Source organism: Triturus cristatus, chromosome 2_1 (assembly GCF_964204655.1).
Source record: "Triturus cristatus chromosome 2_1, aTriCri1.1, whole genome shotgun sequence".
Lineage (NCBI taxonomy): Eukaryota > Metazoa > Chordata > Amphibia > Caudata > Salamandridae > Triturus > Triturus cristatus.
The window spans coordinates 272,477,384-272,502,904 of NC_140581.1; the positions used below are offsets into that span (position 1 = coordinate 272,477,384).

Here is a 25,521-nt window from a genome sequence, read left to right on the forward strand (position 1 = left end):
AAGAGTCGGTAATTAACACGGATTGAAAGCAGGTGGTAACCAACAACAGTGCAGCTAAGCAATCCCAAAATGCAACAGCGTGGACACCCTGGCAGCTATGTACGTCATTGCAAGGCGCCTACGTCTACAGGCAGCAGGACTGAGGGTTTGGCGACGGAAGGAACGCATCCACAGACAGCGCATCACACTATTCCAGCTGACTGATGCAGAGATACATGAGAGGTACAGGCTACACCCCGAAACCATCATGGACTCAATCAGGGACCCGCACCCACTCCTGGACCAGCCAATAAGAAGGGCGCACGCCATACCCCCACATGTGCAGGTGCTCTGCAGCCCACATCTGCTGGCATCCGGCATTTCTCAGGTGGTGACAGCTGCGGTGGGTGGTGTATCCCAGAGTTGCCTGTCCCGTTCCTTCAGGAATTTCTTCCACCATAATATTGGCTGCATTGATGGGACACACATCCCACTCTGTCCACCAGCTGACACAGAGCACATCTACAGGATCAGGAAGTCCACCCACTCCATCAATGTGCATACCGAATGGAATGATGTTGTGAATGGTCCCGTGGGTGGCAGAACCAAAAGGTGCGCGTATGCTATTTACAACGAGGTCTGCAAGTTGTCGCACAGTGAGGCGGCTTCCAGACTGAGAGCTATTGACCAAGCAAACATGGAGAAGGCCTAAGCCGTGATAGATATTAGCTCTAGCACTCTCACTTCTAGGATTCATACATGAGACAATAGGCACATGCAAGTACACGGCGCATGCAATGTACAAGCCCCGATTTTGGCGTGCGTCCTACGAGGTATCCCAGTGCCTGTGATTACACCTTCTTTCACTGTGCTTGCAAACGGTATTCCTTTAATTATGATTAATGAAGTTTGCTGCGGGATGTGAGTGGTAATCCCGTACATAACTGTCTCGCATGAAGTTGTCTGCTGCAATACTGTTCTTTTTCCACCCCCGCATGGGCGGCGGGATGTTTCCATCTGGCCTTCGATTCCAACCTTGAATGCAGAGTCCAACAAGTTGAGCAGAATAGAGCGCCATTGTCCCACAAAGAGGTGCCTTTGACTTCCTCTCGTGAAATATTTGTCCTTCACGTTGCTACTACGCGCACTGAGGAACAGGCGCCTCTGAATACTGACCTCCCCCTGCATTTCGGCTCTTTGATCCAAAGTATTATCAATGCCTCGTCCACGACCGGCCTGGCTCAATTTTTTTTAACATGTGGGGCTCGGGTCTCGTGACCTCTTTCCAAACTATTTTTGGTGTAATTCCGGCATTTGTTCATTCACTGTTCTCGAGCATCTTTGGAGGTGTTCCGCTGCTCCTGGCGCTGGTGGCAGGTGTGCTGCTTTTACTTTTCATACTACGGAATGGCTGCTCCTACTGTGCCACACGAGCACCTGTCCCGTCTGCATCTTCTTCGTGATAGGATGCTTGACTTCTATGGTACTTTGCCATTGGCGACTTTGAGCCTGGCTTATGGATTATCCTTCAGGTATTCCTACTTCACCTGCGTACAACCTGTATTACACTGCCTGGATTGTCCCTTTGAATGGCCTCTGGATTTGTGCTTGACCAACATGGTGTCTCCGGTGCCGGATTTCGATCGACTGATGCGGCCCTTAGTGTCTCACGAGTTGTCCTGTTCTGGTGTCCGGATCATGGCGTGTGGAGCGGCGCATGGTATCCTGGGTAATTGGGACATCTCAGCGGCAGCCTACGACTTCTTGTCCATGAGCTATTTGGAGGAACATTCCGGGTGCCCTCTGATTGTGCTAGAGGCTCCGTTGGTTGGAGAACACGTATGTTCCTTTTCTTTACTCAATTGGATGGCTGAGACTTTTCGTGGCCCTGAAAACGATTGCTTGTTGGAAGCCGTGGCCACATATGCTGCCTATACATTCATGGATTAACTGGATTGTCGTCCATTGCGCCTGTGCTACTGGACAGCACCCTGGCGCAACATTTATTTCTTTTATTTCTCGTTTTTCTCTTCCTGATGGTCTGCTTGAGTTTTTTACTATACTTGCATTGTGTTTTTTGGAATTGTATGCTGCAATTAATTGGACTGTAGGACTTTGGCGCTGCATTGGTTACGCCCTGTTCTGCTCTGACGAAACTGAACTCTGCGTTCTCTCTTTTCTTGCCTATTACATATTGCTTCGCTCAAGGGGGCGTGTAGTGAGTTCTCCCTGAATACGTACATGCATTGTTCAGTTGGCATAACCACGTTGAATGTTATGTAGCCATATTTGTGTCTTTGCACACGACACTGCGTTTACATGTTCTTTCTTGAATAAACTGCTGACTCGAGACTTCCTTCCGACGAGTGCATTCTGTTGTTCCCATCCCAAGCTCTGCGCAGCGACCTTGGTCTGTACATGCTGTGACACACAGTCTGGAATTTTACACAATGCATGTTTTCCACTCTAGGTTGTTCGACCCACGATTTAGCCATGGCACACGCGCAGCTGCACATACCTGACAGTTGGTGCTTTTCATATCTCAGACATCATGTTTATTATTCAGACCGAAGACGAGCCTTCCTGCGAGGAGACTCCTGATGGTCCTGTGATGTGATTTCACTAAGCTGATCTTTGAGGTATGGGGTCCCCTATTCAAGCCTGAGAGACCTTCTATAATGACATGATTATGATATTGGCTACTTAGTTAAGGGAAGGTGGTAGTATCCTCGGTATTTTCCGATTCGCTAAATACCACCTCGGTATTTACCGATTCGGTGGATACCACCTCGGTATTTACCGATTCGGTGAATTCCGATTCGTATTTACCGAATGTTACCGAATCGGTAACTGTTACCGAATTTTTACCTACATATAACTTACCGGTTCTAATTTACCGATTCGGTACGGCTCGGTATTTATGAACCGGTAAAATTTATTTACCTACATGAGGCCCTATGTGTGGTGAGTCCGGAAACCCCAGTCAAGACAACAGTGTAAGTGAAACAGGCTGGGGGAAATTAATCGCCGGGAGTAGGGAGGCAGTGACCAACCGGCCACCGGATCAATCTTCACCTGCCACATTAGGTGCCAAGGGAGTGAAATCGGTAGTCACTGAGTCTTCGGTGTTAAGGTAGGTTTTACGGGGCCCAAAAAGGTATTCTGACTAGTTACAGCCTGGAAACTTGGGTTGCCAGTTACAGGCTGACTTCAACTACAACTGGGAAGATTGGTGGGAGGCATGTCGGTGGTTGTAACTTGGGTCTTCGATGGTAAGGAGTAGGGAATCTTTTCCGTGAGGGTCAAAATTCTCTCCATTCTACTTGACATTTCCCTAGAATCTGCCTCCAGATTATCAATTGCGGCCCAAAGAGGGGCCAATAGGTCAGTGAAGTTGGCTGTGATTTTTTGTTGTGCAGGAACCAGGTGGGCCGCCATGTCCTCAGGGCTATTTCTCCCATACACGAAGGCAGTCCCCTTCCGTGTAACCAAAACATCACCTGTCTTTTTAGCCTCCTCAAAATACACGAGAATTGAATCACCGAGTTGGGAAAGTATGCCAGGCCTGGGACCCCTTGGAATAAAAATGAATCAAAGGTCGCTCACCATTTTGTGCAAACGGATACACAAAAGTTGATTTGTCTGCAACATTTTTGTTTCCAATTGCTGGTAAGGGAAGTATTACTGGTCACATCTTTCTAGATGCCTTGAGCACAAGGAGGGACAATAAAAGAGAATAATATCAAGTGGTTAAAGCACCACCTTCTACTTCTAAAGGGATCTAGAAAGTTGGTGAGCACACAGAACACATCAAAACTCGGTACTGCAATGACAGAAGGCATGACAAAGAACAAGGCACTGAGGCTGCTGCTCAAGAACCAAGAAGAGGAGCCAAGAGTACGGGAGTAAAGACAGACTACAACAAATAGACCTGGCAATGAGTAAGAACAAAGCGGCACAGCAAATGCTCCTCAAAGGAGCAGAAGCAAAAGATAGGAATATCTTTACCAAGAAATTAGCGAAGACAGTTAACAGTACCGTTTTTTTTCTGATGAACTAATATAAATGGATACTCATGGCAGATACATTATAGAGATCTGTAGAGGGAGTTCAGCTATTCTGTCTAGGGAAGAACAAGGATCCAAGAATGTATTGGTTTAGAGTTTAAGCTGCGCCTTTAAAATGGAATTAATTTTCCGAGTCTTCATTCCCAAACTTAAAGCTCAGCAATCTAAGCGATAATTGCAACATTAGGGGATGAGAAATCTACCGAGGGATCAAGGGGAGAAGGAACAGAATACAACATAGATACCAGTACTATACACAGCACGTGAAAAGCACCAGTATGTGACTAAATGTCGGTCAAGTGCCGACACAGAGCCCATTTCTACACACTGCTGTCTAAGGATACAGCCACTATCAAGAAGAGGGGCAGGAGCATTTCTGTCTCTCCTGGAAAAAAGCCCCGCTATTTATTGCTGGAAAGGGCCTTTGAAATGCCCATTGCTTTAAGCATGGGACACCCATGCAGAAAAATCATCACTTCCTAATCTCTTGCAAACAACTGCTTCTATCGCGTTGCAGAAAACGCATGCCGTGGTGCTACTGCTGCAACTGTGTACCAATTCATGCAAATGCCTAATGCTCTGAACTGTGGAATGGCCCTGGTGAGAGCCACACAGCCAAAGGGCTGGTGTCACTTCTGCAGCGATCAACAGCTTCCATTCCAAGCACCCTATGTAGCCTCCACTGATGGTTTAAGAGGAGGCCGAGGCCTGTCGTACACCAACATGTGGAGGCTGAAACCAGACAAGAAATAAGTACAGCATGGATACACAAGAAAAAATCAGGATCAGAGACCTGGGGATGTGGAAGACTGGATGTCCAGGTCAGCCAGAGAAGAAACATCAATCAGAACAATAGGAGAACAGTTTAAGCAGCAGTGTGACATGAACAAGTTGCCTCACAACTACTTGACTGCGTAGTTACAGTGCGCTCAGTTCATGCACCATATTGCCATTCTTTGCACCTTTGTTTTGTTTTCTCTGCATTTCTTTTGTGTTTCTTCCAATTTGATTGGAAGTTGCTCTCACTGATGGTACTCGCAAGCTCTGCGACGGTCTCCCGGTACTTCCAAGTATCGTTACCAGTACCACCTATCGAAGCATCAGATGAGTCATATGGAGATTGGGCTTGCTCAGTATTGCTATGTCTATGTATCTTCATACTCAAACTGTATGTGCTTATCTTTATGCCCAGACTTGCTGTTCGCCTGGTGTGCGTTACCACTGCTGTTGTAGACTCAATGAAAAAGAGAGAGAGAGAGAGAGTGGAGTGCAGTTCTGGACTTTGGAAGATGCCCTCCAGTGAGTATCTCCACTACTCCCTGTCCCTCCTCCCCCTCATGGCAGCCTGTGGGTTTGAGACCATTCAAGTCCCAGCGCACAGATCTTATTTGATGGAGAGTGTGGATTAGGACTGAGGACCACTCATCTAAACCTCCAAATGATCCGCCTGAGACCCGAGTAGTGACATTTCCACATGCGTGATGAAGAATGTTACTTACAGCAAGCATTAAAGGTCAATTTGAAAAAGTCAATTGATTTCATTGCTTCACCACATGCAGGAATAGAAACTAAGTTTGATTCATAAGGGATCTGCACCAACGCTGGGATATGAGTCTTGGAAAACTACTCAGACTACACTGCACTGTGTCCTCCCTTCTGCCAGGGGAAGAAGGAGAAGGGTAGGGACATATGCAAGTACATCCATTTGTGAATTCGAGTTGCACCATCTTATGCACCCGCCACACCACCCCTTTCAGGGCAAAATTTGAACATACCCTTTGTATGTAGGCAGAGCACAAATCCTACACATTGTCAAGGTTCTAGGCGAGCAAAGGGCACAGCAGTTAGCAGGAAGCCTTAGTGCAACTGCCTTTTATTGAAACTCCGTTTCAAGGTGGTCACTAACAACGAAATGCGTTCTAATATGGCCAATAAGCATAGACTCAATTTCAAGATGACCATCAAACCTGGAGATTATGTCTATTTCTGAGACCAGCCCCTTCCTGTTCGGTGGTTCCTGTTCTGGGTTAAGCACTTTCCTGTCCGATAGTTCCCACTATATGGCCAGCTCCTTTCCATCAGGTGGTTCCTCTTTAGAGGTCAGTCCCTTACTGGCAGGTGATTGCTATTTTACTGTTATTTAAAAGAGTGTCTGATCTTAGCTGTGTGCTGAGTAGGGGAGAACATATCTGGATACGGCAAAGGAGGAAAGGATCTTGGCAAGAGGCACAGGAAGGTGCTTCTAGGCAACATCTAGGCCATCAACAAGCATGCCATTCACTGCGTGGTGTGCGTGGAGGAGTCAAGGGTGTCTCCGGCCTCATCTATGAGGAGACCTGCTGTGCGCTTGAAGGCTGCCTGGAGACTGTGATCCGGGACACCGTCATCTTCGCCGAGAATGCCAAGAGAGATATTGTCACCATCATGGCTGTGATCTACGCCCTGAAGCGCCAGGGCCACACTATTGATGGATTTTGTGGCTAAATACTCTATTGTACTTCAGAAAAAAAACAACCACTGTGTCACAACTCATCTGACTTACTCTTGGTCTGCCACAGTCCATCTAGTTCTAGCTCAGATCCAGCCCTGCCCGCTCTAGCTCTGCTTCCAAAATTCAGCCTCGCAACAACTGAAGGACTTTTTTTTTGCCTGTTAGCTTTTTACTCCTGGTGCTGTCAAAAATGACTTTCCAGACAGCAAGATTTTTGTACCTCCTAATACATCTGCTCCATGTAATATTTCCTTATGGGATCACCTTTCCTCACGTAAGAGATGAAGAACGGACTCATCCGTCTAGCCATTGACACACATGCACAATTTACACAGTAGCAATAAGACTTGGTGAAGTCAGGCATGTGCACGACATGAGCTTTTCCAACCAGAGAGCACATTTTGCTGATTCTGGTTAAATCGAGGGTTTGTGAATCTGGGCATTTATGCTAATGTGTCCATGGCACTAGAGATTCAAGCCAAATGAGGCGTCCCTGGTTACTTTCCAGCCCCTTGATTACCCCCCACTACCTTTCATGCTCCATGGACTTGTTTATGGGTTATGCGATGCTCTGGTAACTGATGTAATCTTGTAATCAGGTAACTCTGTTTTTATTTGTTAATGTTAGCCAGCGCTATATAAAACTCTGCAACTAAATAAATAAATAAATAAAACAGAAGCTCGGGAAATATCAACAGCCTGCAAGAAATGAATTTTGCAGGCAGTAGCTGTGTTGTTGTTATAGCTTTAAACAAGTACTTGATGGATATTCAACCTTGACTATTAGGTCATACTGACTATACTAACTTTCTATGTCCAACAACAGTTTCAGTGGCCAATTCATTCTCCAAAGTGACTGTGACTTAAGATTTGCATTGCTCTTTTAGATACACATCTGCTGACTATAGACCTTTTATAGCCGCACATTCTGCACTCTACCAGACTTCTTAAGGAGCTTGCTTTGGACGCAGGTGCAGTCCTGCTGTGCTAAGGACGCAATGCGGAAGAGCGGGGGGAGGGGTTGGGGGAGGCTGGAACAAACCCCTGCAGTCGCCTGCAATGCAGAATTGTGCTCTCTCAGGGGACTTCTCGAGTTTCTTCCAGTGCCCCTGAGCAGCACAGAAACAAAGTCTCACATGAGTTCAGTTCCCACAGAGTTATTCACAACTTCCTTCTCGTGCTTTCAGGCATGGCCACCAAAACATGATTCTTTGCTTCTGACCTGATAAATATGACATATTGGTTAGGAACATAGACATTTACAGCTCCAGGGTTCTCCCAGTTGGCCCTTTCTTACCATAATATGAGTCTTGTATAAAGCTGTAACTGAACCTAATTCCCATAATACAAACTATATTCAGTAGACAGCTGACCTGAGGTAAGGTCACAGGGAACCTAAGGCACATTTAAAAAGAGATGTTCTAGAAGGTGAAGAGTCTGTACCAGGTAAATTGGGCACTCCAACATTTCTATTATATAAGTTCTCCTTGAAAGCATTTTCTCTATAATGTAAGCCAAGACACTGATCACTAGAGTTTAAGCATGAGATCACCCAAAAATATAAATAGTCCTTTTGTTGCCACAAATATCTGAATATGAAATATTTTTTTTAAAAACACACACACACACACATATGTGTGTACCGGTATTGAACACGTTGTAAACCTTTGTATTGAAGAGTAACTCTGTGTGCAGGTGACAGTTGACAACTTGTGTTCAGTATGCGCGGCAGTAGTTTTTTGGTACTGCAGAAAAAATTTCTAAAATGCCAAAGAGTCTACGTACTACATACTAAGTATTGTAAGCAGCCTTCCGTTATTAGACAGAATCATCTCAGCATGACAATTTCTACATAACATAAAAGGCTGTGTGCACCAGGTACTGGCCAAAGTACATGTGCATGTTTTGCTTCAGAAGATGGGTTATCTGTAAAGTTTTCACCACCGTATGAAAGCTGCAAGTAGTATGATCTTTAGCACCTTCAGACGTTGGTTATTTTACGTGAATAGACTCTCTTTGCACAAGTTTTATATACAGTGTACATTGTTCTTAGTAGATTTCTCATGAGAGTTTCAATGTCTGGAAACAGTGTTGTACAGAGTAAACTGCCTCCATAGCGTAAACACTGTTCATAGTACCCACTTTTCTACTGATATCCACTTAATTTCTGGCTGTTGGTTCAGTGACTGTGAGGGATTTAATACAGGTAAAGACTGTCTGTAGTAGGGCATTAGTTATGCAACAGGGCTCTATCTGGAGTACCTTGAATTTCTCTGAACAGCTATATACAAATTGAACAGCATGTGCAGTAGAGGTAACCCTTTATCTGTGGTTATTAACCAATATGAACTCAGCTACCCATGAAGTGTATGGTATAGAGTCAAAGTTGTGCATAACAGAAGCTTGCTTCACCCATAGGGATAGTATGTATGATAGCATTAATGATGCTTTATATTATTGTGAGCTATTTTGCACTTACTTTTAGAGCTCTAATGCCATACCTGTTTATGGAGAAATGTGTACAAAACAAGCTTGGCTGATGTCATGAGTGATGTCATCAATTATGTAATTTGAGATGTCATCAGTGATGTCACAAATGATGTCATAGAACATGTCATGAGTGATGTAATATGAGGTCATAAGCAGTGCATGGCGGGGGCGCAAATTATTGCTAGTTCTGCTAATTATAACTGTTGAATTTCTGTTTTTTTTTTTTAGCTCAAAATGTTACTGTTGTCACTGACATATGCACCTAACTATAACAGTGTAGGGTTGGCCTTCGGGTTCTGTGGACCCTATTTCCTGGAGTCAAAACATCTATTTTAAGGGGAGACGGTCATACAACCCTACTCCCAACCTTTAATCCGCCCCTTGAACCCCATCCCCAGAGGCCATATACAATAAAAAGGGGAGGGGACCACATTGCCCTCCTCTCTGAGCCTTCTTGGGCCAGAGGGCCAAAATCTAAGGGGTGGGGTTGTGCAGCCCCCCTCCCCCAGACTTAATTGGCACAGTGGACCCCATCTCCAGGTCAAATGCAATTAAAAAAAGAGGGAGGTGGGTGCCGGGCAGCCCCTCTCCCCAAGCCTTATTAGGATCCCTGGGCAAATATAATGAAAAGGTGAGGGATGCTGCGCTAGCTCCCTCCCCAAGCCTTCTTGGAGGCAGGGGCCCCCATCCCCTGGAACCAAAATCTAAGGTGAAGGGGGCATGCAGCCTCCCTCCCCCTAGCCTTAATGGACCCTAGGGACCCCAACCCCTGGGGCCTAATACATTACACAAGGGGAGGGGCCACGTGGATCACCTCCCTGAAACTTCATAGGCCCCAGGGACCGCATCCCAGGGGGACGTTTTTGTTTAAAAGGGAAGGGAGGCTCCATGGCCATCCTCATCGAGCCTTCTTGGTCCTGAGGGCCCCATCCCATGGGACAAGAGGTAGATGCCCCCAAAGAGCACATGGGGGGAGTTCTATGGTGCAGGAGCAAGCATTATGCCCACCCAGAAGGAGCAGCTATTTATGCTTGCTCACTCCGGGTGTGAGCAATATCTGTTCTGTTTAGGGATACGGAACAGAAGTCTGCTCCTAGTCAGCTGGAGCGTTTTTAATTTTTCTGCCAGCTGGGAGCAGGCTTAGTGGTTCCTCTATATTCTTTTTTTTTACTTCAGTACAGGGGATGAAATCCTCGAGCCCTGTAATGGATGCCCGCAACATTTTTCTCATGCTGCTGGCAGCGAATCAGAGCACTTGCAGACTCCAGATGGAGCGAATTGGCCCAAGGGAATAAAAACTCCCTGGCCAATCAGAGCAATCAATTTTTTAAATGACTCTCCTGCAAGACTCTTGGGGACAAACCATCCAGATATACAAATATGTTTGTATCTTAATTTTTCAAAAACTGCAAACAGATTTACACCAAATCACAAAAAGCACAATCAAGATTTAGCTTACTACCTAATTTGGGGTAATTCCGTTTTGTGGTTTTTGCGGTAGTACGTCCATGGCAAATGCATGGGAAAATTCACTTTGAGGACATCTGTTTTTCTCGGCTCCCGCTTGACGGACCACCCTGCAACTTTCCAGGAAAGAGCTGAAGTGAATTTGCTTTTCCTTTGGAAAGTTTCGTGAAGGTTTGTCAAACAGCGTCAAACTAATTAACAAACCAAAAAATGCCACTACCCAGTGGAGACCACCACAGGATTTTTTAAAATGTATATATATATAAAAAAAATAGAGCCAAACTCCCAACACAGTTCAAGTGCACTGTTATCATCACGCGGCAACAACATAGACAAAATACTACCAACACATTGTAAAGCTCAATGTTTGCACATTTCATTTCCTTGTAGCTCAAGCGATAATCTATTGACAAATTAAATTATTTTCCATTTTCCATTATTTACTATTTATTTCTTCCCCAAAAAGTGGTTTAGATGCCTATGGACTCCATTGATGTATTTACGGAGGTGGTAACTAATGACCTGATTGAACTACGCAATAATAACAGCCTGACGGAGAAGATATCCAGATTTGTAGACCACGTTCTGTTTGAGTTTGTTACACAATTGGTCTCTCATGTCAAGGATACGAAAGACTTTTTAAAGCGGATGGAAATCTTTGTCTGGGAAGATGATCCAGTAATGATGACACTGGACATCTCGAGTCTTTATACCGGTGCTGAGCATAAGAAGGGACTCGAAGCTGTGAACCACTTTTTGGGAGAAAGATCAATAACATTCGTTGAGACAGTATGCTGATTGAATTTGTGTACTTTTGTCTGTGTAATAACTCTCTCTTGTTCCAGGACCAACTTTTTAGGCAAGTACGTGGTACTGCTATGGGCACCTGCTTCGCTCTCAGCTACACAAACCTTTTCGTGGGCTGGTGGGAGAAGCAGGTGGCCTGGACAGAGACCAATGAGGAATGGACCTTTAGGGTCATGAGTTGGAACAGGTACATAGACGACTTGTTTATTATCTTTAGAGGCACAGAACAGTCGGCTAGTGAATATCTGGATGTGCTCATCAGGAATTACCTAAACCTCAGATTTTCAGGTGAGATAAGCAGGATATCTGTGAATTTCCTTGATCTCACAGTATTCCCTGTGGAAGGCAGACTGTGCACATCTTTGCACCAGAAGCCAACTGCGGGAAATTCCCTGCTACCTGCTAGCAGTTGCCATTTGGAAAAATCTATTAGCAGTATTCCTTATGGTGAGCTGCTTAGGATAAAAAGGAATTGCACACGTGATTGCGATTTCCAAGCAGCAGCTAAGGAGAGTATGCAAAGGTTTGAGGTGAGGGGGTATCGTAGAGAGACTCTCATTCAGGCAAAAGCCAAAGTGGATGTGGAAACGAGACTTGAGCTAATCAGTGACGATACATCGACAGGGAGAAGAAGTGAGAGGGAAAATGCCCGGAACAATTTCAGGATAGTCACGGACTATTCTAGTGACTCTAATGACATCAGGAGGGCACTGAGAAGGAATTGGCATATCTTGAAATCTGATCCCATTATTGGGGAAGATCTGCCAAAAGCACCTTTAATGTCATTTAGGAGAGCGAGGACATTAAGAGATTATTTAGTCCAGAGTCACTATGCCTCAGAGAGTAGACCACCTGCTTTTGGAAAAATAGTGGGCTTTTTTCCTTGCTTGAAGTGCAGGGCGTGTAAGAACAGTAACAAGGTTCTAACCTATGATGTACCTGGCGTAGAAAAACCCAAAAGAAATGTATGAATCGCAATACAAGCCACTCGGTGTACTGTTTGGTATGCCTGTGTGGCTTGAGGTACATAGGCAGTACCATACACCAAACGAAAGTGCGTATTTTGGAGCATCTTAGAACCATTGCCAATAAGGATGTTACATATCCGGTGGCTCGGCACTTTGAGGCATATCATCAAAGTAATAGGGATCTTCTGCGATTCTTTTGTATGGATCATGTACCAGCTCTGCAGATTGGAGTCCAGGCATATCCTTGATAATCAAACAAAATGCCAGAGGGTTTGAATAGCGGGGAGGAAATTGCGATCCACTTATAAGAATTGTGTTGTAGGATGTGCGAGCTGCTGTACAATGGGGATTCTGTTTCAATGTGGCATTTTGTTGTATAATGAGCTTGGCGTAATCAAGAATAAGAAAAAGCATAATCTTGAACTCATGTGTGAAGACCCATTCAGGGTGGTATATTGAAAGTGCCGAGAATACTAGATATGCTATTTGAAGCGGAAGGGATAGATTTCTGTTATGTGGGTTTTGCCCAATCTTGGGCTAGAATTTAAACCTGTAATGCTCATTCAGGGTGGTGTACCACATAGTTTCAAGATTAGTTTCCACATCGAAGAATCAATGCCATAATTGAAAGCATATTTGTATGTTTTGATGATGTGGGGACTGCCATTCAGGGCAGAACTGAACAATTGTGAGGCAGTTTATAGCTGTTGCCTTGCATAGAGAATTTACACCAGTTTGCAAATTTGCATGTTTAAATATGGCAGACACTGAGGGTCTGAAGGAAGTCCGGTGTCCTTTGTGGATGTCCACTATGTGTGGTATTTAAATTTTGCTTTCAGCTGGCGCCCGCCACTATTGACAAAGGCGGTTGCCGAAACGCCTTTTGTCGTGTTTGTTTGACCCAATAAAGTTTGGGGTTTAACTGTTCCCGAGAGTGCTGGTAATTACTTAACCCTGAGCTTGAATATATATATATATATATATATATATATATATATATATATATATATATATATATATCATTAAAAAATAACAAAGGTTACTGGGGGACGTTATAGTTAGAAAATAGATTTTGAAAAGCCTTAGAAATTCACTGAAAAAAATCAAAGGTTACAGGGATATTATGTTTAGGAAATAAAATTTTAAAAAACCTTAGAAATTTACTGAAAAAACCCAAAGGTTACAGGGACGTTATAGCTAGACTCCCTCATACAAAGCCAGTGAAATTCAGCAGTTATAGTTAACTGAGCTAACTATAACTTACTCCCCCGCAATGCACTGCTTATGACCTCACATATTACATAACTTATGACATGGTCAGTGACATCATTGATAACATCAAGTGATTGTACGGGTTTTTAAGAGTTTGTGAGTGTTAAACAAATATACTAAGCTACTGCAAAAGTTAGATTAGTATACTAGGTGTACAACTGAGTGAAACCATTTCTAACATATGAGATCTGAGTGGCTGTGTGACTCTCTGTATCAGTATGTGAGTGGCTATTTGGGTGTGTGAGTGGGTGCTTGAGTGGTTGTATGGGTGAACGATTGGGTTTCTGACTAGCTGTGTAGGTGTGTGAATGGTTGTGTGAGTGGTTCTAAGGCTGTGTGAGTGGTTGCATGGGTGTATGAGTGGGTGTGTGAGTGATTGCATGCGTGTGTGAGTGAATGTGTGAGTAGTTGTATTGGTTTGTAAATGGGTGTTTGGGTGGTGGTGTTATGGGTATGTGACAGGGTGTGTGAGTGTCGGTGAAGGTGAGTGAATGGGTGTCTGAGGTTTTGTTTGGATGAGTAAGTGTGTGAGTCAGTGGCTGCATGGGTGTGTGAGTGCATCTGTGAATGCCTGTATGAGTGAGTGACTGCATGTGTGAAGGGCTCTATGGATATATGACTGGATGTGTAAGTGGCTGTATGGGTGATTGAGTGGCTGTGTGAGTAGTTGTATGGGTCTGTGAATGGTTATGTGGACATATGAGTGGGTGTATGAGAGGCTGCATGGGGGTGTGAAAGGATATGTGAGGGTGTGTGTCAATGATGTCATCAGTGATGTCATTTGAGATGTCATCGTTGATGTCACTGACCATTTTATGAGTGATGTATTATGTCAGGTCATAAGCAGTGCATTGTGGGGGCATAGGTTATAGTTATCTCAAGTAACTTTAACTGCTGAATTTCTATGGGTTTGTACAAGTGTTTTTTTCAGTGAATTTCTAAGGTTGTTTTATTTCCATTTCCTACTTATAACATCAGTGTAACCTTTGAGCTTTTAGCAAATTTCTGTGTTTTAAAAAAAATCTATTTCCTAACTATAACATCCCTGTAACCTTTGTTTTTCAGGGAATTTCAATTTTTTTTTTAAATTGAATTTCCTAACTGTAACCTGTAACCTATGAGAGTGGGTGTGTGAATGGCTGTATAGGTAAGTGAGTGGGTGTGTGAGTGGCTGTGGGAGTGACTATATGGGTATATGTGGGTATATGAGTGACTGAATTGGTATGTACATGGCTCTGTGAGTGGGTTTGTGAGTGTCTGTGTGGATCTATGTGTGGGTGCATGAGCATCTGAGTGGATCTGTGAGTTGGTGCATGAGTGTCTGAGTAGGCCTGTGAGTGGGTGCATGTGTGTGTGAGTAGGCCTGTGAAGGGGTGCATGAGTGTCTGAGTAGGTCTGTTAGTCGGTGCATGAGTCTCTCAGTGGGTCTGTATGTGGGTGCGCGAGTGTCTGAGAGAGTCTGAGTGGATGGATGAGTCTCTGAGTGGGTGAGTGAGTGGGTGCATGAGTGAGTGGTTGTGTAAGTCTGTGAGTGGGCCTGTGAGTAGGTGCGTGATTGTCTGAGGGGGCAGTCAGTGAGTGCATGACTCTCTGAGTGGGTCTCTGAATGGGTGCCTGATTCTCTGAGTAGGTCTATGATTGGGTGTATGACTAAGATCGTGTGTGAGTGGGTGCGTGAGTCTGATTGGGTTTGTGAGTGGGTGCATATGTCTGAGTGGGTCTGTGATTGGGTGCATAAGTATCTGAGTGGATCTTTGAGTGGATGCATGAGTCTGTGGGTGGGTGTGTGAGTGTCCGAGTGGGTCTGCGAGTGGGTGCATGGGTCACTGCGTGGTTCTGTGAGCAGATGTGTGAGTCTCTGACTGACACTGTGAGTGGGTGCATGACTCTGAGTGGTTCTCTGAATGAGTGCAGGGTCTCTGAGCGGGTCAGTGAGTGGGCGCATGAGTGTCTGAGAGGGTGTGTGAATGGGTGCATGAGTCGATGAGTGGGTCTGTGAGTTGGTGTATGAGTCAGTGAGTGGGTCTGTGAGTGGATACATGACTCTGAGTGGGTGTGAGAGTAGGTGCATCATTGTCTGAGTGCATCTGTGAATTTTTTTTTTTTTTTAATATTTTGCCGATATTCATGAATTCGCTGTGACATTACACGGGGAGCACTGACAGTCACTGCAAATTCGCAAATATCTTGTTTGAAAAAAAAAACTGTTTAGTGACATATTATACACATGTGGAGTCCCTGAAAGATCCTTATATTCCTCCCATTGGGTCAGGATATATATCCAACCGGAGCCCTTATGTCAAGTTCTGCAGTTTCATTTCAGCCCCGGGGACTGTCGAGGATAAAATAAAATGGTGGCCACAACTCTCTGCTCAGGTTGCGGCCAGCCAATCACAGCATTCCTACTGGGTGTTCATTCATGATTCATCACAAATTCGTTGGGAATTATCCGTGATTGCAGATAAACAAATTTGGATCCCCTTACATTTCTCAACAACTACTGAATGGATTTACACCAAATAACACAAAGCACAATCTGTAACCCAAAAGCTAGCTTTCTGCCAAATTTGGTGTAACTCCATTCAGCGGTTCAGGCTGCAGTCGTTTCTAAAGAGTCTATGGGAATTGAAAGGGGAAATGCACTTTTTTTTACCCCCCCCCCCTTTTTCTTGGCCCCCACTTCACGAATCGCCCCAAAACTTTCCATGCACAACAAGACTCACTATGACACTTTTTTGGGAACATTTTCTGAAGATTTGTCAAACGACACCAAAGATATAGGCAAGTCACAAACACTTTTCCTATGAAAACATGGTCCTAACTTTAAATACCTACTGGCGACTGTAGGTAAAAAAGAAACATATATATATATATATATATATATATATACATACACACATATATATATATACTTAATATCACTTCTGACTGACGCCTTGAGCTTTCCTTTGCCCTGCAGTCAACGTCCTCCTTCCTCTGTCCCTGTCCCCGTCCCAGTTTTCTTTCTGTGTATTCACACTAGAAATGTTGATATTTGAGGGAACCCAGAGCTGGCTTTAGGGCACTGGGGGCGGGGGCGTTGTGTTTAGAAATAACTTTTGAGTTAAGAGCACCTGTTACAGAGTACCTTGTTTGTCTAGCAGTTTTCAGGCAACAATTAAAATGTCAAGATAACTCTGGTGATTATTGTTACTGCCGGAGTGAGATCAGAGTTTTGTTTAGTGGTAGTTTTACTCATCATGAAGTACTGCAAAAGGTTAATATGCCTACTGGAAAGAACATCTACCATGCAGATCACTGAACTGTATTTTATATGGACAGCTTAGTGGGTTGCTGCGTTTGTCACAGAATTTCTTTTGTTATTTGCAGTTCTTAAGTTAAATCCTGATATTGCACAGTGTCTTATAAGCTGTCCTCAAAGAGCTGCAGGCAAACTGCATAGTATAGGTCAGAACATAACGTTTTTTCCCCCAGTCTTTAATTATCAATTGCTAATCATGCTAAAAAGGGATTGTTTGGGTAGAAATACATTATTATTAGTAAAGCCAACCCCAACCACTGTGGTACATTTTAAAATACCAAGTATGTGCTTTTCCTGACCAAACACTCTTAAAATAGACTGCCTTCTAGTATGGACAACGTGTGATTCCTACACCTTGTAATCCTCATTCTCTAATGTATCGTTTCCTATAAACTGATTTATATATACATATGATTAATTGCCTCTGTATGTGATTAATTGTGCTCTGACACCCTACACTGGTATGAGTTGTGCTATAAAACAAATTAAATGCATGTGAGAGAGGCTATGGAGAGATGAGGGGTACTGTTGGAGGGTGGTAGGGAGGGAATCTGTGGAGAGGAAGGTCATGGGGGTGCCAAAACAATTGTCACACCGGGTGCCACAAGCACTATGGCTGGCCCTGAAGGAACCACTGTACACATGATGGTGAGCAAAGGCATTCACCACTTTCTGTGCTTTCACCAATGTCCTTTCTTAGAAGTAGACACAATTCTGAATAGATCCTAATCAGCCAACTTTAAAAGCATCATATTCTAGAAAGACAATCTGTCTTACTCTAAACATCAGAAGATATTAAACGTTCTTGCTACTCCTAGAATACATAGACCTTAGTCCAAAGAGGTTAGCAGGAAATATTTGGTCTGTGGCTCAGCCAATTCCATATGATTTTTCCCAAGTCACCTGACCTGAAATATCTTTGTAACTAATCAGCCATTTGCCAGCCCCTGCAAATGTCCACTTACGGAAATTGTGGCCATCTTTTTGAAAAGACTGCTTGTAGATTTCCACGATAACTATACTGGTTCAGAGTTTCCCAAAATTTGGAAATAAAGTATACCCCTGGGTGCCTTAAACAAATGAAACCCACACATCAATTGGCCGTTAATGCAGGCTCTAAAGAGACTCGAACCAAACAGGTGGTTTCCCAGAAATCAACATGAGCATCCCTAAAATAATTATTGGTTTTCTTGAGGAAACTCTAGTTATATAGAAACCATAGCCACAAAGAGCAACTTTCGACTGCTCGCTTTTGGCATCAACAACTTGATGAATTTAGATCAGTAGTCGACCTTATTGCATGGGAATCTTATATAGCCGTGCGCTTAGAGCTTTGTCTATAAAAAAGGAATGCTTCAGACTCTCAAACAAAGATCTGAAGAATAACCATGTCAGATTTTAAGTGCCACACATTTTTTAAATGAGTAAAGAAAATGCATGGCAAAGAATAAAGCTGAAATACCAACCAACACTTGAGGTATAATGAGTACAACTTCTGCTTAGCCAGATACTATTGGATGTTGCTAGGGTAGCACAAGGGCTAGAATGTATTGCATGTTACTAGGGTAGTGCAAAAGTAATTAAGAAGGAGATGTTAGCGTGTGTGTGGGCAACAGAGAAGTTTAGACAGTTATTGTAGGGCTCAGGGTTTACGCTACGCCTGCATCACAAGCTTTTGATTAAAGTGTTGACCACTGAGGGTTCGGCAAAAGCTACTCCCCAAGTCACTAGATGTTGGACTATATTTATGATTTGGAATATCTATTGGAACATAAGAATAGAATTGCAGACTATATTTAAGCAGGTCCCCTTTGCAGTTGCAAAAACAAATTTCTAATGAATGGGAGGAATATAGTGTTGCGTTTGTAGAAGGTGAAGCTCAAGCTATTGCACTGAATGAGTGGTTGTCGGGTTATGAGGAATATATGGTGCTTCGGAAGGTTAAGAGGTTTGTTTTGCAAGGGTGGCACAGTTAGAATAAATTGGATGAAGAGAGTAAAAAGTTCTGGGAACGAAGGATGAGTTATACATTTCGGGTGCATGGTTTTTATTAAGGGATGTGAGGATTGTTCCTCCCCGGTCCGCGAGGGCAAGGATCCTGGAGATTATGCACGAAGGGCATTTAGGTATTGTTAAATCTAAGAAAAGAGTGAAAGCTTTGTATTGGTTGCGAGTAGATTTAGCTATATAAAAATGTGTAAGAATGTGGGAGAGTTGTGAGAATGCGGATAAATCTTAGAAAATGTTCAGACCTCATTTAGATGTTGGAGAGATTCTAGAAGAGCCTTGGGAAGCTTTTAGCAGTTCATATTTCAGGGCCCATTTTGGATAGCAAGGGAGTGCCCAAATATGCGACTGTGCTGTTAGATTTGTATTTTAAGTGTCCTGAGGTTGAAGAGCATCATCAAGGGGATGCAGCTGTCATGATTTCTTTTTGGGAGAAATCTTTCATGAGAGAAGGGATCCCAGAACCCTAACTGGGTGACAATGACCCACAATTTATTGCTGAGAAGTTGAAAAGTTTCCTTTCCAGGAAGAGTATCAAAGCCACAAATACAGAGGTTTATCATCCAGCCGGTAACTGAACTGTTAAGCGCTTCAGTAGGGTGTTTATATGGAGTGTTCAAGCTGTCATCAATGCAGAGAAGGACTGGAAGAATAAATTGTGCAAATTGGTTTGGGCTTACAGGATTTCTTTTTTTGTGACAGGCTAAGGTCCTTTCAAGCAGTTGAAGGGTCGGGAACCTTTCACGAAGGATAACAGTGCTTGGATGTCTTCAGCATTACAACAGAAATGGTCCCCTGGGGTGGTTAAGAACAGCCTGGAATTGGCTCAGAAGACATACAAGGAGTATTATGACAAAAAGCATGGAGTTAGGAAAGTGGTCTTGGAAAAGGGGGGGTAGGGTGCATGTGAAATTCGATAGGAAAGTTACCAAAGGAAGTAGCAAACTTTCCCAATCACTTGTGGTGAGAGAAGTGTATGCGTGTTCAGCCAAGTTGAGTGGTGGTAAGGTCTGGCACTGTAGTAGGTTGCCTAGACGCAACAAAATCTTATCTTGGAACTCTGAAGGAGTAAAGGTGAATGGAAATGTGGTGAACTATGATTCGTGGTTGTGGGAGAATGATTAAGATGTGATTTCATTTGACTATGGCCATTGTATTGATGGAAATGGTGTGAATTCACCTTTTTAATGAAGCTGTACGTGGGAATTGTCCATTTGTTGAAAGCACTTTAAAGACAAACCTGGAAGGCAACAATAAGATCACTACTCAATCTTAATGGGTGGTGTCACTTCCAATAAGGCTAAATGAATTTGTTGTGGGGTGATTTCACTTAATGCATAGTCATGGTCTATGAGTGGATGTAATTGGTTTACGATCTAATATGTTATGTTTCTTAATATTTTGCATGTGTGTATCTTTATTATGTATTTTGTATCTTAATGTACATTCTGTTTTGGGGGAACTCCTTGTTATTGAGTAGGATTTGGGAATTTAAAATGTTATGTTATTCTTGTTATGTTATTCTTTGTTTTAGGGGGGAGATGTGTGGTATCTGGGTTAGCCAGATACATTTGTATGTTGCTCGGGTAGCGCGAAGGTTAGAATATATTGCATGTTACTAGGGTATGCGAGGGTTTAGAATGTAGAATGTTGGTTAAGGCAGTTAGTAGAGTGCTGACTGTTACTGCTTGCTCTCGCTAATAAACCAGATGTAAACCTTCACGACAGGAGTTATTCTTTACACAACTCAGTTCTCACGCCATAAGGCTATGGGAAGAAGTCATCAGAATTATCCATCTACTTTGCAGACTCAGAGATTCAGAGATCTCACTGTGAGAATATTCTCTCCTAAGAACTTTTAGCAGAAAATACCAACATACTGTTGATGAGGCCCTGCGGGCATCCAACAGGGTTTTGTTTGTTTGAAGTCACTCAGCGTGGTGAAGGCCTTGATGCCTGCCAAGGTACTGCGTCATATGTCAGAAAGTGGGACACTGCACCTAATTATGTTCAAACATTTTGTCTTCCTTCTGTGCCTTTTCTACACTTTCCTTTTACTCAACATTCGGGTTAGGATCTTTCAAAGTGTATTTTAATATTTTTTGCTATCATCCTTCATTTTTAAACCCTCCAAGTACAAGAGTATATAAAGTATGTTTAGTGAATTCATTGAGAACTTTTTTAATATCCTAACTAATAATTCACTTGATCCAGCAATTCTCGTTTAAGTCTAAAGTGTGGTTGAAGATCATTGGGGAAGACTTTGACTCTTGACTCCAAAGGGAATTTGTTTGCCTCAGTTCAATTAGCTCCTGAAAACGAAAGTTTTAAAAGGTATTCAACTAATTTCAACTTGAGAATGAGTGTGACAGATTTTTTTAAATAGCAAATGGCTGGACTCTAAATCTTTTAGTATTTAGTACTTCTCAGTTTTTTCTTTCTGTTCCAGTACTTTGAAGGGACTTAACTGATGACCAGCTCAATAAAACCTTTTAATAAAAGATAGCGATCTCACACTCTTCTAAAATAAAAGCCTTTTGCTTGCTCAACACCACAAACTGACCAACTAGACTAATTTAAATAGCTCTGGTTGAGATATCGCGTAAACTATTATTAACGTTTTTGTAAATGCCCTCATGCTTGTTGATGTGAGGAAGAGCATCTCATAGACTGACACAAGGAGGGCGAAAGCTAGAGGCACATCTGGAATAAAGAAGGAGAGGCAATCGAAAGCACATAATGGGGAGGCAACCCGACAGGAAGGAAATGTGAAAGGAGAGGAAATCAAAAAATGTGTTGAGAGTGGGACACAATGGGATGAAAGGGGGGAGGATGAGAGTCAATCTGGTAGCATTAGGGGAGAGTGACTTTCATTCAGGAAGAGAAAACTGAACACATTCATGTGGAAAGAGCGGAAGATGGATATATGTAAATGAAGAGTATGTAAACTGCTATGGGGATATGAATAAACGTAAAGGACCCTCCGGCATGGGCAACTTGATACACAGAAATCAAAAAAGCATGCCCAGCGGTGGGAGGGGCAGGGAGTGCTCTTCGGGGGAGAAGGGGCTGCAATTAACTCATCGAGGAAACACTAAATGTGCCATGATAACAAAGAGGGTGCATATAGGCTCATTCGAATAAGACCTCATGACCCTGAAGTGCAATATGGAGAAGCTGAAGTTCAAATATAAAGAGTTGTTTTTATTTAAAATATTTAAAAAACATTCTGGGGCAATTATTAGGGGTTCGCAATTTGGTAAATAATTTCAGAAATATATAAAAAATAGTTAGGATCCGCAGAAATGCAAGAATGCTGTTTGTGTTTCTTTCAGTAGGTGGCAATTGTCCTAAATCAGATTTCTTGAATGGGGGGGAGGCGGAGGAGGGGGGAAGGAAATATTTACATTTTTGGCAAAGCTCCTAGGTTGTTTGGTGAATTCGTTTGTTTTTTGACCCATTTGCTCATGAGGTTCTCATCTGAAGTGGGACCGTTATCAGTTGGACCCATAAGACTAGTTTAAATTGGACAGGAGACAAGTCACAAAGAATTATCTCTCAATTAGGTAATTTGGTGCAGCAGACTGGCCGAGGGGTCAATGACCAAGTAAGGTGTCCCAACAGAATGATGTTGTGACACATTGGGGCCAAGTCACTTGGTCTTCGAAGCATTTATTCCTTCTAAAAGTTACATTTACATAAGTAAACTGTGCCTAATTGACACACAAAAAAATACAAAACCCTGTTTCTGTGCGTCACTGTGAGCTGTGTGAGTAACATATACTTATGATATACATTCTTATGTTAAAAGTGAGTATTCCGCCGACGCGATTAAAAACAAACAGTACATAGAATGGTATGCACCCTCAAACCAGCACATTCCAAAGTAGGGTTGGCGATTTACAAACCACAGTGAGTGATCTGGTACTAAAAACAACATTGTGTAGGCTGGAAATTTTACCTGAGCAAATGTCAGAAATTGTTTTTCCTAAAAGAAATCTCTTCACTCCTTTTGTATGTTGAAGCACAAAAAAAAACTTTTAGTACTTTTCCATTGCCCAGGTACAAGTTTGCTCCCTGCTCAAAATGCTTTTCAGGGCAGGTGACAAACGCAAAGATTTGCATGAGAAATACACATCAAGCATAATGCAGCCATGGTACTTAAAAAAATTCATGTGAAGTACCAAAGATGAGACACAACTTTAAGGCATGTTAACTTACAGATTGAGGGAGCTATTCAAAGTCCCTTCAACTTTTCTGATCCGCCCCGTTGTTTGGAGAGAAGAGGTAAGCCACACTGCCTGTGTGGGTTACCTCGGGCCTTGTTTGTGGCTGTCTCCATAGCTTGAACTAGCTGCACTTCTATTGCCCCGCCTTACAGGAGTGGAAATCAAACCCTCAGCTGAGCTCCTCTGAATGTGATGTGTCAGGAGACAGCAGACACAAGAAACTGACGTCGAGCCCAGGGGTTCAACCGGCCGATCATTGTTCGAGGACTGATTCCATCCCACAGCCAGCAACATGGCGGCCCTCACAGGACATCGCCACTGTTTGCAGACACCAGTGTTGCCTGGGACAGATGTGTTTAGTCTGGCCAGTGCCTGGAGCCGTTTTGTTTCTCGTGTCCTGAACTTTGTGGGTGTGTTGTGAAAGAAAAATGTTTCGTTTTCGAGCCGCGGTAAAGCAGCTCAGACTACGCATTTGAGCCGATCAGATCACCATCTTCACTCTCACTTTGCTAAAATGTATCGATTATATCGTGAAAACGAAATATGTGAAGGGTACCTGGCGCTTTTTAATGGGGTTCTGCCATTAATCTACAAACTATACATGAAAGTTCCTAAGGTAGGGTCCTTTGCACAGATGTTGGTTAACTGGCTTCATATCGTTGCAGTGTCTCATTTTGCCCCGGACTCCGTGAACATGCACCGGCGAAGCTATGAGAAGAACACGCACGGGCAAAGTCAATAGGCCGGGCTTGCATTTTGAGTCCTGAATTAAACATTAAAAAGTCAGCTGCAGTGGAAAAAAACAAAAACAATATTGCTTTCTGTGTACAATGCATCTATGATATAAAGAAGTTCATTTGTGGCAATTCAGTGTACTCCTGAGACCTCACATAGTCCCTCATGCATTGTAATGCAAACACTACATCAGCGGTGGAATGATACTCAAATATCCAATAGCGTGAGGTGAGTGAGCAATACTCCTCTGGGAGGAGCCAAAGCCCACTTTATGAATGCTGCAGAGAATTGGTAACAATAGGTGTGCAGACAGCTATAATGTCAAGCCAGACCTAAAAATAAAGGTGATAACTCTCCGTGAGGTAGACTATGAAGAGCTTGGCTGTACTTGCTCGCGGCTCAGCAGTTATGTCCTCCTGAGATTAAGTCCATCCGCCTATGCAGTCCGCCAATGCTGCTTATGTATACAATATATTTCTCCGTCAGGGCGGGGTGGTATATTATACCACAGGGTTAAACTGGCCAGAAAAGAGATTTGTTTTTACCGTGCCAGTACCTGAGTGCTGCCTATGCTCCCTAGAAGGTGAAGGAAAGAGGGGAGGTGCCCGGTGTGCTGTGCGGTCCAGCACGGGCCTCCCGCACAGAATGTGGCATTTGCCCGCACATACTCTGCCAGATCCAAGACAACCCAGATCTTACACTGGTGCTGAATTCCTGCTTGTTCTGGGACTGGAACAATGATTATAATCGCAATTTCTGCTATGAGCATAACTCATGGGCATTAAATATTCCCCAATACAAGGAATTCCTTTTGGCATCGAGGTTCCCACTACAGTATATACCATTGGAGTAGGACAGCGCCAGCAATAAGTGCTCCTGCCTCACTCTCCCACTGTCATGTAATAAGTAGTAGTAGACCATGGGTGAGTGCATACAGTACATACCAATGGCCTCCCTTCCCCCCTTACTTGGACAGATTTTAGGTCACCAGTTCAAGGCCAGCCAGCCTGAGGAGTTATCGAAACACATTTGTTTGGTGGACCCTGGACAATCTGACATGAGTGCAGTGGAGTCAGTCTTCTTGTAGTCGTTACGGCGTTATGCAGAAGAGCAGGCGAAGTCTACTCAAGAAAGCAGCTCTCTTGTTGGCTGGAATGCGATTCATCTCTACAGCGCCACAGAGATGCCTTGGGATCTGGATCAAGATGTCCAGCCTTACAGAAGATTATCCCCAACACGTTTCACGTCTGATGCGCAAACTACTATGTGAAATGTTATATTAGTGCTGATCTATCCAAGCAGAAATAAATTGTTACTTGGACATTTTCCTATGAACTAATAAAAGCTCTGCTAGGCAATCGACAAGTTTTTGAGTGAAGGTCTTCAGCTGTAAGGTGTTAGTGAAGTGCCAGAACTCCACCCTGGACCTCCACACCATGGGACTCATCGCTAGTCGCCATAAGAGTTCAAGAAGCATTAAACTAGAGGCCATTCAAGTATAGGCAACTCTTCTTGGGAGTAGCCCTAATTAAGAGGGGCCTTAGGCACCCAACCAAAACACAGAATCACCTGGTACCCTACAGGAACTCTCCCAAGTTTGTTGCGTCATCCATACACCGCAGTATGCCATTGATTGTCCTGCATCAGAACGCCTGACCCCATAAACTGACTATAGCAGAAACAAACATAACTTCCTCATTCGCTCCGA

General features: G+C 43.4%; 1 protein-coding gene across 2 annotated transcripts in view; it reads right to left on the minus strand.

Moving 5' to 3' along the window:
- The window catches only part of SLC1A3 (solute carrier family 1 member 3), a 173,475-nt gene that overhangs the window by 143,393 nt on the left and 4,561 nt on the right, over nt 1–25,521 (minus strand). The gene's annotated exons all lie outside the window — the stretch shown is intronic.